At 32.9% G+C, this 17,815-nt stretch overlaps 1 protein-coding gene across 7 annotated transcripts in view; it reads right to left on the bottom strand.

The window, feature by feature from the left end:
- The window catches only part of Diaph2 (diaphanous related formin 2), a 979,330-nt gene that overhangs the window by 535,244 nt on the left and 426,271 nt on the right, over positions 1-17,815 (bottom strand). The window lies entirely within an intron of this gene.

Raw genomic sequence — 17,815 nt, 5'->3', positions numbered from 1 at the left:
AGTTTAGCATTTTATTATTAGGATTTTAAAGCATGCAATAATAATTCTAAAACTGATTAATTAGTATAGCAAGTTTCTTACTCTGATTTTGTTATAGGACCAGTGTATTTTTCCCTTTCATTTCATCTTAAAAATTGAATTTCTAAATATGAATTATAATAAAATGTAGAAATAAATTTTTGGTTTTTGAAGCCAAAAAATTACAGTGCATAAATATTAAATAAAAATATTATATAAGAATAAATGATATTCCAAAATTGTGTAGCCTCCAGAATTTAAATACATAGTGTGATATATATATATATATATATACACACACACACACACACACACACACACACACACACACAAATATATACATTTTTTTTTTTTGGTACTGGGGATCGAACTTGGAGCTTGCACTTGTGAGGTAGGCACTGGAACCACTGAGCAAAATCCCCAGCCCTACATAGTATATTTTAACCTTGATTTCCTGTCACAATAATCAGTCAAAAATTTTAAAAAACATTATGTAGAATTAGCTCATGTGTTGCCATACTAAGAGAAAATATCAATTCTATTATTCAGTTTACAAAAGCAACTGGCCTATAAAAAAAAAATCTTCCAACATTTACAATATCTGTATTTAAGTATAGAAAGCATTACAACTTTAAATGGAGAATCACAGAAAAGTGATAGAATATTATATATTTTCAAGTTTGAGGCCTAATATGAATTGAATGTTTGTGGCCCTTCGAAATAAATATGTTGAAATCTAATTCCCAATTTGATGGCTTTGTAGGTAGGCCTTTGGGAACAAATTAGGATATAAGGGTACAACCTTTATAAATAGGTTTAGTGGCCTCTTAAGAAATATGAGAGAGTTAGTTTGCTCTCTTTCTACTATGTAAGAATACAATAAGAAATCAGTAGTCTGCAACCTGGAAGTGGGCTCTCACTAGAATTCAACCATGCTGGTTGGCACTCTGACCGTGGGCCTCAAACTTCCAAATTAACAAGAAATAAATTACTGTTGTTTATAAGCTCCCACTCTCTAGTACTTGTTATAGCCTGAATTAACATAATGACAAAGAGAATCAGAATTGATACATTCATCACATCTTAGTTTATATTGGTCTATGGTATATTTTTATCATTACATTAACTTGCAACTAACATTTTGGGGACTTGTATGGTATTTCCATAGATATGAAAAAGGAAGAAAGCAGAAAACAAACAGTAAAGAAAGTAGGGTGAGGGCCAGCGATTTAGCTCAGCAGCACTGCGCCTGCCTTGCAGACACAAGGTCCTGAGTTCCATCCCCAGCACAAAAAAAAAAAAAAAAAAAAAAAAAAAAAAAAAAAAAAAAGAAAGGATGTATCCAAAATGACAAAGAAGAAAGCTCTAGGGATTGATTCCTCTCTCAAGACAACCGATGAACTAGAGTGACTGGAATAAATTGTTTCAGAACTCTAGAACCTGATTGGATACTTGCAATAACAAGGGCTGTACATGATAAAAGAAGATGTGGCTATTTTCTAGAAATAAATCACACACAAAAAATAGTTCCTGGAAATGCAAAAATTATATGAGGGTAAACAGTGAGAATCTCATTTAAAATTTGGGTTTAAGCATTTTGATTGTTTCGGCAGTACCTTGGAGGACCAACACAGATGTTTGCTTTAGTTTCAATCCTTTTGGGCTGCAGCAGCTGATAGTTTCCAGAGACTTAAACATACATACACACACTTCTCACCCAACACACACACCTTTTTAGAGTCACACATTTAAGGAAATCTTTGCCAGATAACACGTCCACAGCAGGGATAATGAAATGTAAATTTCAGTGACATACACAAAAAGGAATACATATTTGTAAAATCATTTGGAAAATGCACCAAAGGATGGCCACAACCATGAATAAATAAGAATAAGCAATCTATGAGGAGTGGCAGAATCAGATTCCTAGAGTTATCACATTATAATATTCAGAATGTCCAGTTCTCAACATACAAAGAAATTGAAAGACTGGACTCATGCAACAAAGAAAAATCTAAAAAAAATTATCCCCGAAGAAGCTCAGTCATTGAAGTTACTAGTAAGAAGATTATCTTCAATACTATCAATGAGCTAAACTATACCACAGATAAATAATGAAATTAGAAAAATAATAAATGATCAGATTGAAAATATCAACAGAGATTATAAAAAGGAATAAAATAAGTTGTGGAAAAGTATAACTGAAATAACAAATATATTAGAGGTATTTAGCAGCATGTTTGAGCAGGAGGAAGAAATGATCAGTGAACTTGATAAAAAAATGCAAATTATTCAGCATGAAAAGTAGAAGGCAAAAAGAATTAAAATGATGAATCTGAGGGACCTGTGAGATTTCAGAAAGCATACCATCATAGAATTCGCAGAATAAAGGACGCTGGAAAAAGAGATAGAATATTTGAAGAAGTAACAATAACACTTCTGAAATCTGAAGAAAGGCATTAATATACACGTACCCCAAACCTCATCAACTCTGAATAGGAGACACTGAAAGGGATTAACAGTAAGACACACTTAAGTTAAATTGTGAAAACCCTTAATTAAGAATTTTTAAAGGAATAAAAGAAATTACATGTCATACACAAGGGATCTTCAATAAAATATCTGATTTTTTAATCAGAAACCTTGGGAGCCAGAAAGTAGTGAAATGACTTATAGTAAGTCCTGAAAGAAACTATCTAAAAATTATATATCTAGCAAAACTATTCTTCTTCAACAATGAAATTAAGTCATTCTGAAACTAGCCAGGTGCAGGGCACATGTACTCTCAGATATTTGTTAGGCTGAGTGAGGCAGGAAGATCTTTTGAGTTTAGGGGTTTGAGACAAGCCTGAGCAACATAATAAGACTGTCTGAAAAACAGGAACAAAGCAAACAAGTAATCAAACCAAACCAAACAAACAAAAAAACTAAATGAAAACAAAATGCCAAAGCTGAGAGAATTGCTAGCTAAACTGTTCTCTGAGAAATATTAAGGAAAATCTTATAGACTGAAATAAAAGTACACTAAATAGTAAATCATAGATACAATAAATATAAATATGAAGGTAATTGAATGTATAAGCATAAAGCCCAATCTTACTATACTTTTGGTTTTAAACTCGTAACTTTTTCCTGTATGATTTAAAAGGCAAATCCAAAGTGGGATGTGGTGGCACACTGTAATCTCATTACACTGGGAGGGTGAGGCAGATGGAAGACAAGTTTGAGACCAGCCTGGGTAACTTAGCCACTTAGCAAGACCCTGTCTCCAATTAAAAACAGAACTGGGGAAGTAGCTCAGTAAAAAGGCCCCATGCTTAATCAACAGTACCACCATCACCACTATCACCACCATAAAAAAAACAAATGTACACAGGTGTAATTATTAATCTATTTTAATGAGTGTTTAATGTAAAAAGATGTAATCTGTGACAATAAAAATAAAGGGTTCAGACAGAATTGTACAAGAATAGCGTGATGGTATGCTATTGAAATTAAGTTGACATTATTAAAATTAGATTTTTGTAAGTAATTCTCAAGGTAAAAACTAAGAGAATAATTGAAATCATGGGGAAAGAGTAGAATCAAAATAGTAGATTAAGGGGCGGGGATTTAGGTTAGTGGTTCTGCCGCCTGCCTCGCAAGCACAAGGTCCTGAGATTGATCCCCAGTACCAAAAAAAAAAAAAAAGAAAATAGTAGATTAAAAAATAACTCAATAAAGAATAGAACATAGTAATAGAGAAAACAAGGAACAAAAAATGTAAGGCATACAGAAAATAGCTAAATTTCAACAAAGGCCTTTACTTATAAATAATTTAACTATAAATGGATTAAATTCTCTAAAAGCGTCATCTTTACAGAATGAGTTACAAAATGATCCATCCATGTGACCTATACAAGACATTCACTTTCAATGGAAAGGCACAAAAAAGATGGGGGGAATGGAAAAAGATATTCCATATAAACAAAAAGCAAAGGGGAGCTGAAGTTGCTATATTTTTTAGACAAAAAAGATATTAAGTTAATAAAAAAGTAATGAAAAACAGAAAAGGACAGTTAATCCATTACAAATGTATAATGACTATAAAGCATGCCCACCTAGGACCAATTCTCCAAATTTGAAGTAAAAATTCATAGACTATAAGGGAGAAATAAAGTATTCTCTTCTCCTTGGACTTGGATTTACACGATAAGCTGCCTTTGCACTTGGACTGAGCTTACACCACAGGCTTTTCTCAGTCTCCAGTTTGCAAGTGGCAGAACACGGGACTTCTAAACCTCTCTAGTGGACTGAGCCTATTCTTCATAGTAAGTCTTTTCATGCATATATGCTACTGCAATATACAATTTCTCACAATAAGTCACTTTATATGTATATGCTATGCTTTTGTTTCACTGGAGAACCACGACTAATATACCTATGTATGAACACAAAGGAACTGAAAATGCGTACTGTACAAAATGTTCATAGCATCATCAGCCATCATTCAGAAGACGGAAATAACTCGATCAACAGATGAACTGAAAAAAATGTGGTATATACATACAATGGAATCTTGAATAAAATTATTATTTGTCATGAATAAAGTTTTGATACATGCTATAATAATAAAGCTTAAAATATTTTGCTTAGTGAAATAAGACACAAAGGTACAAATATTGTATCATTCCACTTATGTGAAATATCTAGAATAGACAAATCATAATGAGACTAAAGATGTTAACAGAAACTGGGGAAGGAGGTCATGGAGAGTTATTCCTTACCAGGTGTAAAGTATTTGGGGATAATGGAAAAAAGCTCTGGAAATAATGGTGATGGTGATGATTGCAAAACAATGTAAATTTCCTTCATGACACTTATACGCTTTAAAATGGGTAAAATGGTAAATGTCATGTTTTATACTTTTCTACATTAACAATGTAAGTAGGGTAAGCAAAAGGTAGCATAACTTCTGCAGAAAAAAAAAAGGATACCATACTCCAATGTAAGCGTTCTTTTATTTTCCCCATTTATTTTTTCCCTGCTCCCATTTAATTTTGTCTTCTGTTAGGTTTTAGACCAGCAATGGCATTCATTATCTAACCAATAAGACTCAAATTTGACAATATTTTGTCCTTTGACTTAAAAGAAATACAGATATGGATAGAACTACATATACATATGTTGAAATGAAATCAAGCACATGCATATTGTTTAATATTTTATCTTATAAAATAAAAACTTAAGTAATTTAGAAGGCATCATCTTCATTTTTCCAATTTTTTTTTTTTTTTTGGTACTGGGGATCAAACTCGGGACCTTGAGCTTGCAAGGCAGGCAGCGGAACCATTGAGCTAACTCCCCGGCGCCTTTCTAAAATATTTTTGATGCACAGAAATTACTCAGTTTTTAAAATGCTTCTGTTAGTGCGTTTTGTGTGAAGTATGTTAAGAGAAACAAAGGCTCCTTTTGGAAATATGAGTAATTTTCAATTTTCATGGCAATAAAACTATAGAGATTGAGAACATTATTAAAATTATGAAAATTCAATTGAGTATATTTAAAACTGCGTATATTAACTTTTCTTAAAGTTTTAACTGTGAAAATAAGTACTACAGAATGAACCGAGCCTAAAATAGAATTTCAGCATGTGAAATATTTTGTTATTTGATTTCACTTTTAGCTATAGATAACCTGTTAACTCATCTTTTCAATGTAGGCTCCAACAGGGGGAGGTGGCATATCTTTTTTTTTCTCTGTTTAACTCTATGAAATATTTAACAAATTCAGTGAGTTTGGATATATTCTAACTCTGGATACCATATTATGAGCAAGTTATAAGCTTATGAAACTGCCAGTGCTTAGTAGGTTCTATTCCCACATAATGATTAGAATAAAACTCACTCCTTCAAAAGTGTGGCAGATACAAATTTATGATTGTAGAACATATTGTTTCAATGAGTTTGCTACTTATAGAATGTTGAAAGTAGTCATTGTTGCAAATGCTTAAAGATAGTTTTTTTAATATGCATAGTAAACTAGTACAAAATTGAGGCAATAATATATTCGTGCCCACAAATTTCTGAAGAAAAAAGGATAAGAAGTCACAAAGGAGATATATCATAGTATTCACTTGCCTCCAGGCTTTTTTCTTCTAAATCATCAATATCATAACCACAGAGAAAATGGGAAAAAAATGTAGAGGTTCAAGGCACAGCTTGAGACTGATGTAACCAGTTTTAGGAATCAGCCTAAAGTATATCTGTGTGGATGATTACGGGGCCTCCTTGGAGAGAACTCTCTAAAGTAAGGGAAGCCAGTAGCAAGCAAACAGGCCAAGTCTAGTAAGAAAGCCTGTAATTTGGAAAGGGTTGAGCTGGGTGCAGTATACTGTATTTCCTGAATGTGTCTCCAGGATAAGCCTTCTCACCCCCAACATGGTCCAAATCCTGAGTGCTGTTGAAAGGAGAGCTATGAGAAGAGTAGTGCTTTGGAAAGTATCTAATCAAGTACATTAAAAAAGGAAAGGGGCTGGGCTGTTGCTCAGTGGCAGAGTGCTTGCCTAGCATGCATCAGGGCCTAGATTTGATTTCAACACAAACAAACGAATAAGGAAAGAGGAAGACATCTTCTCTATTTCCTTACTGTACACCCCACATCCTTGATAACTGTAAGTCTTTAGTACACCAACAGCTGTGGCCCATGGGAAATTCTTCCCCTCACCCAGACACAGTTATCCCAAGGGGAAGAGTTCAAATAGAAAACTAAGAAAATTACCTGCAGCTCCTACATGGAAGCTGACAAAATTCATTTGGATAATGTGCAAGCAATTTCCTGAGGTCCCTAGAAACATGTAACATAAAGGCTAAAAAGAGCTGGAATCCTGCATAGGAGCTACTAACAAAAGCAAGGAAAACACAGCCAAACTGATATGAATCAGGCTGGTATTGCAAAATTCAAATTATTCAAGTAATCTGTATTTAAAAAAATTAAAATAGGGTTTGAATTTAGTGCTTAATTGACACTACAACTACTTCTGTTCTCTATATAAATTGCAAAGGTGAGTTGATAGTTCAGACACTTTATACATCCAGTATAATCACAGCAGCTGAAGCTAGAAACCATAATTTTTTAAATATTGCCTATTGTTTATTCTCTCTATCCTAATAAGGCAGAATTCTTGGTTCTTTATTAGTTTCTCACCTTCCCCTTTCTCTTTGTCTTTCTTTTTCTTTCCTTTCCTTTCTCCATTTTGTTTCTCAAGCAGACCTTCCCTATTTAAACCAGGGTGACTTGAAATATGTTATGCTGAGTTTCTCTGTGTGGTTCCAGTTGCAAAGCATAAGCCTTTCTATTGTTCTCTCTTCCTGCTGCTGCTTACTACCAAGCACCTTTTTTTTTTCTCCACATACTTCAGAGTTTGTGTTTAAAAGATAAATTCTGGGTCAGTGTGACAGTTTCATCCTAGAAAATGTCAATAAGTTGACAAGCACGTAGAAAACAACAAAGGAGAAAGCAGTAACTATATCACCATACGAGATTTTATTTCATCTTTTATGCAATAACAATTTAACTTTCTGATAACTGTGTTATCTGAAAGAATTTCTCTTAACAAACCATAGACTTTTAAACTCTACAAGGCTTCCAAAACTTTTTCTCCTTTAAAGGTTAAATATACACCTAAAGGTTAGTTAAGTAAAAGTATTGAACCATAACGCCCTTTCTTTCTTGCCAAAACATAACCTTTCTTTTTTGTCCTATATCTCATTAAGTCATTTTAGTAGTAAGAGAGTTGAGTTAGGTTCACTCTGATTAGGTCTATCCTTTCCCTGACAAATGGAATGGGGTTAATATTTCTTTCTAAAAACATTATTGCATACAGATAGGTAGGTAGAAATGTATCATTTTAATTTGCATTGTAAATATTTGTTAAACCCAGGTAAGAATTGTTTCCCCTGAAGTCTTGCTAAACTCTCAATCATTTTAACACATCCCTCCTCATTGCTTAATTAGAAACTCAATTCCTTAACTATTATAATTTATTAAGCGACATTTTTCATAATTTCTTATGGCTGAAATGTGTGTGTGTATGTGTGTGTGTGTGTGTTTAAGGTTCTTAAATCTCATTGGTGTCTTATTCTTCTTTCCTTTGAGTTCAATTTGATGCCAGAGCCTGGTTCTATACTAATTTTGTGTTTTATCCATTTATACAACCAATATGGACTGACTTCCCATTATATAATTCTCACTACATTAGCCACTAAAAATTTTGCTCTTAGGAAAATGACAGGTTCAATATACTCTTTTTTACACAGTGAAAATACAATCAACATATAAGAGATAGTACTTTTTTTGATACAAAATAAATTTCTTGTCAAGTAGTGATGGTTCAGTTATTGTATTTTGACCTGAAATTCTTTTTTTTTTTTGACCTGAAATTCTTAACATTTTTGTGATTCTTGGAGCCTAAAAGGTCATACTAGATTATGTTCAAATGATGACTAACTGGCTAGAGCATTCACAGGAAGTTTTTATAAGTCAATCCATAGAGCCACTACTTTCAAGAATCAATAGTTGATAAAAGGATGCAAAAGCACTGAAAACCTGATGAAAAAATTCCTGGGTATGAAGTATAACAATTGTGTTTTGTGTCCTAGAAATAGGCAGGCTTTTATAGGTTTCATATCTATTTAATCTTTAACTTGTCCCAGTCAGGGAAATTGTCCTAAAGAAATTATTCAAAATTCTGAGACTAAACATTCAGACTATACTCAGTGTGCCTTACTCTCTCAGGATCCATATCCTGATGAAATGAACATCTCTGCCTCTACCCGGTTATACCATCAAGAACTCAAATGCAACAAATTTAAAGAACTCTTCCTCACTGACTCTTCATCCCTGCCTCTTGTCAGCTTTTGCTACTGGTCCTATCCAATCCTGCCAACAGCCATGGCCTTCACGCAATCTTCCAAGCTTTCAAACAATTCCAGCACTAGTTCTGATGATTATTCCTGGCAAAATCTCTTTCAGGTTCAACACTCACTTTACATTCCATAGCCATATATATGGGCTAGGAAATCACATTATATCTAATTATTTCCTAATTTAAGTTAATTAAATTCTTCAAAGTGTCCTAGCTCTGCAGTAAATGATTAGAAAACACACACACACATATATACATATATATATATATATACACACACAACTTCTGCAATTATAAAAGAAAACATGTTGCCTATTTCACATAAAAACTGAACCCTTGCTGATGTCATGATCCTGTTGGCAGCAGAAACATACTGCATCCTACATTAATTTACATAATTTAAAATAATCTGAAATAATCTAAAATAATTAAATTCCTTTGATGCTAATTTTTATTTGTACTGTAAGATAAAAAATTTAAACCATATTGGGCCAGGGATTTAACTCAGTGATTCTGCCGCTTGCCTCGCAAACCCAAGGTCCCAAGTTCAATCCCCAGTACCAAAAAAAAAAAAAAAAATTAAACCATATTAAATGTAAAAGATGATTTTAAGCACTGAAAAAAGAACACATAGAATGACTTAGTATATTAAATTGCATAGGTGTGCAAGCCCATGTCTTAATATATTCTAAGTATAACTGTTATTAATATTGATAAATTAATATATATTTCATGTAATTTTTTCAAACAAAAAGTAACATTTTTCAAAAAAATGCAGAAAATATATTTTCATTATAAGAAGTCAAATTGAATCTCACATACACAATAGAGTAGATTTTTAATAGACAAAATGGAATAACAGGTGTATAGTATCCTGTTTATGTGACATTCTGCTATCACCAGCTTTTTCCTTATTCTGGCAAAACAAACTGCCACAAATCAATGAAATGATACATTACCATAAAACATTATAGGAAAATGCTTCCAAAACTGAATGCTACCCCAAAAGTCAAAATTTCTACCTTTGATAACAATAGAATTTGAAGACCACTAATAGTTCTTAAACCTTGAAATGAGAACTGTGAAATGCACTTTATGTAGACTACCCAGAAGGGCAATATGGAAATTTCACTCAAAGATAGAATATGCTAATGCTATACTCAATAACACACTTTTTATTTTCTTCAGTTTTTATTTTTTATTAGTACATGCTTCCAATACAAAATAATGACATTCCTACTGTGGAGCTGGTACATGTAGATAAAATCTTCTTTTTTCATCTGCTTCCCCTCTTCCCCCTCTATTCATCTCATGGTCCCCTTCCCTCTTGCAAAACATCTATCTTCATTGTGTATAAATAAATATTGTGTATAAATACTCCACTGTGTATAAATACCATATTTCCCCCAAAATAAGACTGGGTCCATATTCACCTTTGCTGCAAAAGATGCAAATAGGGCTTATTTTCAGGGAATGTCTTATTTTGTAATCTACAACTATGTACATTTATGCATTTACAACAATCTACATTTATTGATGTACAAAAGTCTACATTTAATCAAATAAAATCATGTCATCTTCTTTTGGAACATCGTCATAACTTTCCGAGCCCCAAATTCTGGCCTGAATTTCTTTCGAATCCATTTCTTGTAGAACCATTGGCCCAAATCTCTCATGTCCAGCAACAGAGCTCTCCTTAAATGAGTACCTCTTGTCTACGTAGCCTGCTTATACTACATTGGCAACTCAGCTGTCAGTGATTTTATCCTATGAATTCTTCACCGAAATCATTACTTCTTCCAGGCTAGGCTTCACAAAGTTTCACTTAAATCATGTGTTAACTGAAGACTCATGACACAGGCATGACAAAATATGATGACAGTTAAGAATGATGGTCCACATGAAAATGATGGAAAATAGCAGGCACCAAAATTCTGAAAATGTTTTATTTCACACAAGTGCATTAAGTATGTCTGTTACAACACATAACATACTGAATTATGAAGATTCATATTAGACACAACCAAGTTGGTTTCTTATTGGGTGCACACGTTATTCATGCATTGTGTGTGTACTCCAATTGGTTAATCGGCAATAAGTATTGAGCTCATCTGTTCACATAGGTGTTTACTTCTGTCTAAGGCACCCACTTGTATATTTAAAACTACTTAATTATAATGAATATTATCATTTATTGTAAGCATTAATATCAATATTATTAATACTTAATTAATGTAATTATTTTATAATTCAATATGTCCACCATATTGATGAGACTTACTAAATGTGTCTAACAATCTTTTTTTTTTTGTTGGTACCGGGGATCAAACTCAGGACCTTGAGCTTGTGAGGCAGGTGTGGTGCCACTGAGCTAAATCCCTGGCCTGGTGTCTAACAATCTTAATTGTGGCTTATTTTGATAGGGCATATCTTTCAGTTAGGTCTTATTTGCAGGAAAATATAGTACCACATTTTCTTTATCCATTTATCTGTTGATGGACATATATGCTACTTCCAAGATTAAGTTATTATAAATTGTGCTGCTATAAAAATGGGTATGCGTGCATCACTATAATATGATGTTTTTAACTCTTTTCAGAAGATACATAGAAGGGGAGTTTCTCTGGTATGATTTTAGTTTTGGCACGTGGAACTATGGAGCTCTATGGAGATGATAAAAATTAATACACTAAGAGAATGATCAGATACTTATATGAAAGATGGTGCATTTAATGCTACTACTCCTATGCAAGTCCTGTGCTAGCAAAACAGTTCACAGACAAATCGAAATTTGTGTCCATATTCAAGATGATTAGAGCATCAACTAAATAATTTCAAGTAGATCAAAAGATTTGTAATAGAAACTGTCATACATAATAATTAGCTATCATTAAGTACTTTTTTGCTTTCATTTAAGTTACAGATGCTGGCATCCAAAATAAATGTAAAAGCATCACTTCAATTAAAGAAACACAAAGCAAAATGAAGCATCTATAATATCCTGGACATTTTGACACATCAGGTATCTATGTCAAGCTGACACAATTGTCTTTTCACTTAGCAGAAACATCTGGCATCCACAGGACTTAAAATACACTAAACTGAATAACATAAAGATTAATAGTACCTAATTTTTCTCCCAATTTCTGAATAAAGAGTCAAAGTGATACTTTAGAAAAGACTTCTGCTTCCAGCAACATAACTGAATAGTTACCCAGGGACCATCAATTTAGAGAACATCTGAAATGCTAGATGCGATTATTTTTAAATATTTTTAGATAAAAGCTAACATAGCAAGAAATTAAGAAAACATTTCATTATTTTCCCTCTTACCTATCTAATGAAAAAAAAAATCAAAAGAAAACACTAATCCAGAAACAAGCAAACACTGAAGGCCAAGATAGCCTTAGAAATATATACCAATCTCCAATGGCTCTAACAGGCCTCAAATATTGGATAATATAGAAAGCTTAAACCTTTCACAAAATGAGAGAGTAAATTAAATTCTTTATGTACTAGAGCTCCAAAGGTAAAATCTCAAAGGAAGGGGTTACCTTGGAGAAAAATAAAGCTCACTCACAAAAAGAAAACAGTAAACAATGTTGTTTGCTTTTGCTTTGACTCTGGGAAAAGGGGTAAAGGTCTTTTTTGCTAGAAACTTCTAACTATAAGTTAGCCCTGGAAAAATGATGAGAAATGGAAAAAATAGAAATAAAGTCTTTGTAAATAGGGAAGAGTGGAGGGGGTGAAGGGAGGGCTAGGAATGGGGAAAAAATAAGAACCAAGATGCATTATGTAAGGGTACAATTCCCAATGAGAAATGTAATTGTGTTGTATACCTACAATGTACCAATAAAAGAATTTAATAAAGTGCAAAAAAAAAAAAAAAGGTAGCCCTCATGCAGATTTTGGGTAAAAATTTCAACTACCTAATTGTGAGTTTGCTGAGAATTTAAAGTGATTACTCTTTGGTAGTGCTCCCAGACACCTGGCAATAATTCATAATTCCTAAGGATAAATAATAATTCCTAAGAAGGAAAGTAAACTCCAGATTAAAAGTATTTTCACAAGAAAGATTTAGCAGTCATTACTTTACAATTAAAATAGTGATAACATAGATGCAAAAAAGCATTAGTAAGAACCAACAAAAATAAATAGAACTAGACCTATAAAAACCAAAGACATGATATTAAAAAAAAAACTCTAAATATAAGAAGTACAATAAATGACATTAGAAACTGTGAATGAGTTAATCAGAAGAATAGGTGCACACACACACACACACACACACACACTCTTCATGAACCAGAAGTTTTTTTAAAAAGTGTGACACAAAGGAAGTAAAAGATATTTACATTGAAAATTACAGTACTCTGAAAAATGAGATTGAAGAGGATATCAGAAAATGAGTAGGAAATGGGTAGGAAGAAAAAACAGTGAAAATAGCCATACTCCAAAAATTGTTATACAGATTTAATGCAATCCCAATCAAAATACCATTAGCATACCTCACAGAACTACAGAAATCATTCCTAAAATTCATTTGGAATCAGAAGAGAACTAGAATAGCAAAAACAATTCTGGGCAACAAAGGCAAGGCAGGGGGGCATCCCAATCTCTGACATGAAATTATACTACAGAGCTATGCTGATAAAAACAGCATGGTACTGGTAGGAAAACAGAGGAACAGTGGATCAGATCAGAGGAACAGTGGAACAGATTAGAAGGTGCAGAAGCAATCCCAAACACACTCAGCCACCTTATCTTTGACAAATGGGCCAAACATGTTCGTTGGAAGATGGCCTCTTTAATAAATGCTGCTGAAAAAAACTGGCTTTCTACATGCCAAAACCAGACCCATGTCTCACACCATGCACTACACTAAAATCAAAATGGATCAAAGATGTAAATATTAAAACAGAAACACTAAATCTGCTGGAAGAGAGAATAGGTAGAACTCTAAAGGAATAATATGCAGGCAAAAACTTCACGAACAAATCCCAGATCTCATGGGAAATACTATGAAGAATCAACAACTGGGATCTCATCTTATTAAAAATATTTTACACAGCAAAAGAAAAGACAGCCCACAGAGTGGGAAAAAATTTTAGACAGTTGTTCCTTAGAAAGGGCTGATATCTAGAACATAAAAAGAATTGAAAAAAATCAGACTCATCCCCCAAATTTAAAGACCCAATCCAAAAATGGGCATCTGAAGTGAATAGACACTTCTCAGATGAAGAAGTGGAAACGGCAAATAAATACATGAAAAAATGTTCAACATCACTGGTCATTCAAGAGATGCAAATGAAAACAATGCTGAGATTACATCTTACTCCAAAAAGAACAGCTATTACCAAGAAATCAACCAACAACAAATGCTGGCAGAGCTGTGGGGAAAAAGGAACCTTGCTCCACACTTGGTGGGAGTGCAGACTGGTGCAACCACTGTGGAAATCAGTGTGGGATTCCACTAGGTCTTTGGCCATTTTTTCTTATTGTATTGCTTATATTTTTCATGCTGATTTGTATGTGCATCGATATATCTAGAATAATAACTTTGTTACTTATGTCTTACAGATATCTTCCTCATTTTTTATTTTAAGTTATTCTTGAAAGACAATTTTATATAAGGTAGAGGTTGTCATTTCTTCAGGAAACTACAAAAGGTTTTGGTAAAATATTATAAAAACTTTAATGAAAAAAATACTCCTTAAAAACAACAAGAAAAAGATGGATGACTTCCACTATTATATGTCAAATCACATTATAATTATATAGTTAAAGGAATACGTGAAATTGGTGTAGGGATAGACAAAAGGTCCCTGTGGATCCAAATAAAAAAAACTTCAGAAACAGAACCATGCAAGCTTGGAAACTGGATATATGACAGAGGCAATATTGCAAAAATTAGAAAAAGATTAATTATTTAATAAGTGATATTAGGCAATAATTGCTCATAACTTTAAAACTAAATTTGATTTGCTTGTTATATATACAAAATTCACCCAATAGATGGATTAAAAATCCAAAGATAAAGATAGCCTCCTTAAAGCTTTTAGAGGAAAATGTAAGGATAATACTTTTATGATCTCACATAAGAAACAAATCCGATTTCATAACTAAGATAAAAAACACAAACAAAAATTAGACTACATGAGCTGGACATGGTGGTGCAAGCATGTAAGACTAGCACTCAGGAGGCTGAACTAGAGTAATTCAAAATTTACATCAAAAGCATTCATAAAGATATCCTTGACAACATCATTGGTAGCAGCAGTATTAATGATAAAGATAGTAATAATTATAAAAATAAACTCTAGGACAATCAAATGATCACTGAAAGGATAATAGGCAAATACACCAAAGAACATGCATCTGATGGAACATTCATTATATAACAGCAAAAAAGAAAATAGCTACACACATCAAAATGGACACATGTCAAGAAAAGCAAAATAATTTAGTTTTTTAAAAAATGTACACATAGTACAATCCTATTTACAGAAATTGTTTTAGAAGGCAAAAATTGAACATATATTATGGGGACACATCCATACGAGTCAAAAGTAAAAGAATAGTGATGATAGCTCAAGATTCAAAATAGTGGTTTCTACTAGGCATGCGGGGTTAAAAAGAACAGTCTTCAAAGGTATTGATAAGATGGGCATCTATGGTTACATGTTATTAATGCTATGCTTTGAACGGTACAAATATAGCCTAATATTACAGAGTATCTCAAAAGATCCTTTTGCAAAACCTAATTCAACCTTCGGTCCTTACTCTTTAACACTCTGAGAGACCTGCCTTATATCTTTATAGTTTTAGACTTAAGACTTCTATTTATCTGATCCAATTCAATACAAATTTCTTTTGATAAGTCAGTCAGGAACATTTTTCAGCAGGTCATCATCATGTGGATAATGACCCATCTCATTTTCGAAATACAGACTCATAGCTCAGTTTGCTTTTCTCCCGAAAGTTAAGCAATAATCGTAAAGGTTTAAACTTATCTATTCCAAGCCTGTTTTATTTTGTTTTATTAAGGAAAAATCATTTTTGGCTTTTGTGTACCTTTACTAAATATCTCATACTTTTTAAATGGAGAATTCTTAATCATGTTTAAAAAGAACAAGATAAGACAATCAGATAATCTTGAACAAACCTTACTCTTAGGCATTCATCTGTACCATGAACTGAAGGAAGCTAGCTAAATAAAAAGCGAACAAATCCTATAATAAATTACAAATCTAGTTTTGTCTGAAATATTTCCCCCTCAAAGCAGTATTCAAATTTTTTATTAAAATAACTTATAAAAGCATATTTGGCCTAGGGCACTGAGTTTCTAACAAATAGAAAACCAATAATATTCTTCATTACAATCCTCAAAAATTGATTGCTTTCCCAACTAGCAAAATGTGTTATTTATTTATAAACATTTATCAAGCAAACTCTAATGCCATTGTATCATCAAATGCAAAGCAATAGGGATAGGTTATACATAGAGAGGATTTGGAATATAAGCCAATGCCAAATTGCACAAAACCGAAGATGATTAATTAATATACACAGGATACTTTTTCAATATAGGATGACCAAATATTTTTGCTATCCCATGACTGGATTTATGGTGATTTAGAGGAATTTATCATTTCATGAAATCCTAACTATATTTCCGATGTAGTCTCACTCCAAATAGTGATTCCTATGCGATGGAAAACTCAGTCATCAGCTAACTACTCCTCCTCTGAAACCCTGCTCATTTAATCACACTTGACTTGCTGATCCTTCAAAGGAAACATAGGCAAAAGATCTGATAACAGAAGTGTAGATGTTCAGGATCTATAGAGGATGCGTGGTGAATATTCCCAAACTCCCATCTAAGTGAACTCAATCCTCTGCTAGACCAGTGACTTCTCTTGTCCAAAGAGGAAGAGCACCTTCACATTACATCCATCCTGCTTAGTATCTGTTTTCGATACTATCTCAATTATTATACATGAATTAAGAAAAGACAGTAACAAAAGCTTCCCTCTCTATGATGCTACTCATCACCAACGGAAAGATCTTTTAATCTGGATAAACTATGTTTTAATTTTTTAAAATTATATAGAAGAACGTACAGAAACTCAACCTAATGGCTGTTCTTTTGGATTCAGTATGACAAATGCATTGTTTGCCTGCACTTAGGTTAATGGAGACTACCCCTTGGCTGACCACATCTCCTGAAATAAGCAGCTGAGTCCCAGGCAAACTGTGTAAGCACAGATTTCACCTCTCAGTGCATATGAACCTTCCAAGAAATCATCTATGACAGAAATATTTAGGAATGGCAGAAATACACAACACTAATCATGACTCTATATTGCTTTGATATTGTATGTAATCCTATGTTTACTTTCATAAAGACCTTTCATTCAATAAAAGAGGCTAGAACAATTCATGTAATTCCCAGAAATCCTTGAAAGAATACATAACAAAGAAGGTGAAATCCATAAATCTGACAGTAGTTTAGCATAGACTGCTCATTCCTTCAATATGGCACAGTAGAATCCGAGGCTAACAAGTTAAAAATATTTTAAAATACTACCAAACCACATGCATGATATAACACCTATCATATAAACAGAACTTTATATCATAAGTTTGATTGATTCTAAAAGAAAAGTAAAAAAAAAAAGAAATAAAAGTAATGACCAAAACAAACTGTTTATGATAGAGTAAAAATACTGTCAGCACCATATCCAAAGGCCATTTTCCAAAACCAATCCAGAAAGTTATGAATAACATGTGGAAATAACCAGATGACTAATGAACAAAATCTTCAGTCTGGTACAGGAAGTAGAGAGTATTTCCAGGAGTAAGCAGGCTTTCAGTCATACTTTAAAAGAC

The sequence above is a fragment of the Heterocephalus glaber genome, unplaced genomic scaffold (genome assembly GCF_053883595.1).
Source record: "Heterocephalus glaber isolate CG9 unplaced genomic scaffold, H.glaber_assembly_v1.0 deba00001613, whole genome shotgun sequence".
Lineage (NCBI taxonomy): Eukaryota > Metazoa > Chordata > Mammalia > Rodentia > Bathyergidae > Heterocephalus > Heterocephalus glaber.
This window is presented reverse-complemented; position numbering and strand designations above follow the sequence as displayed.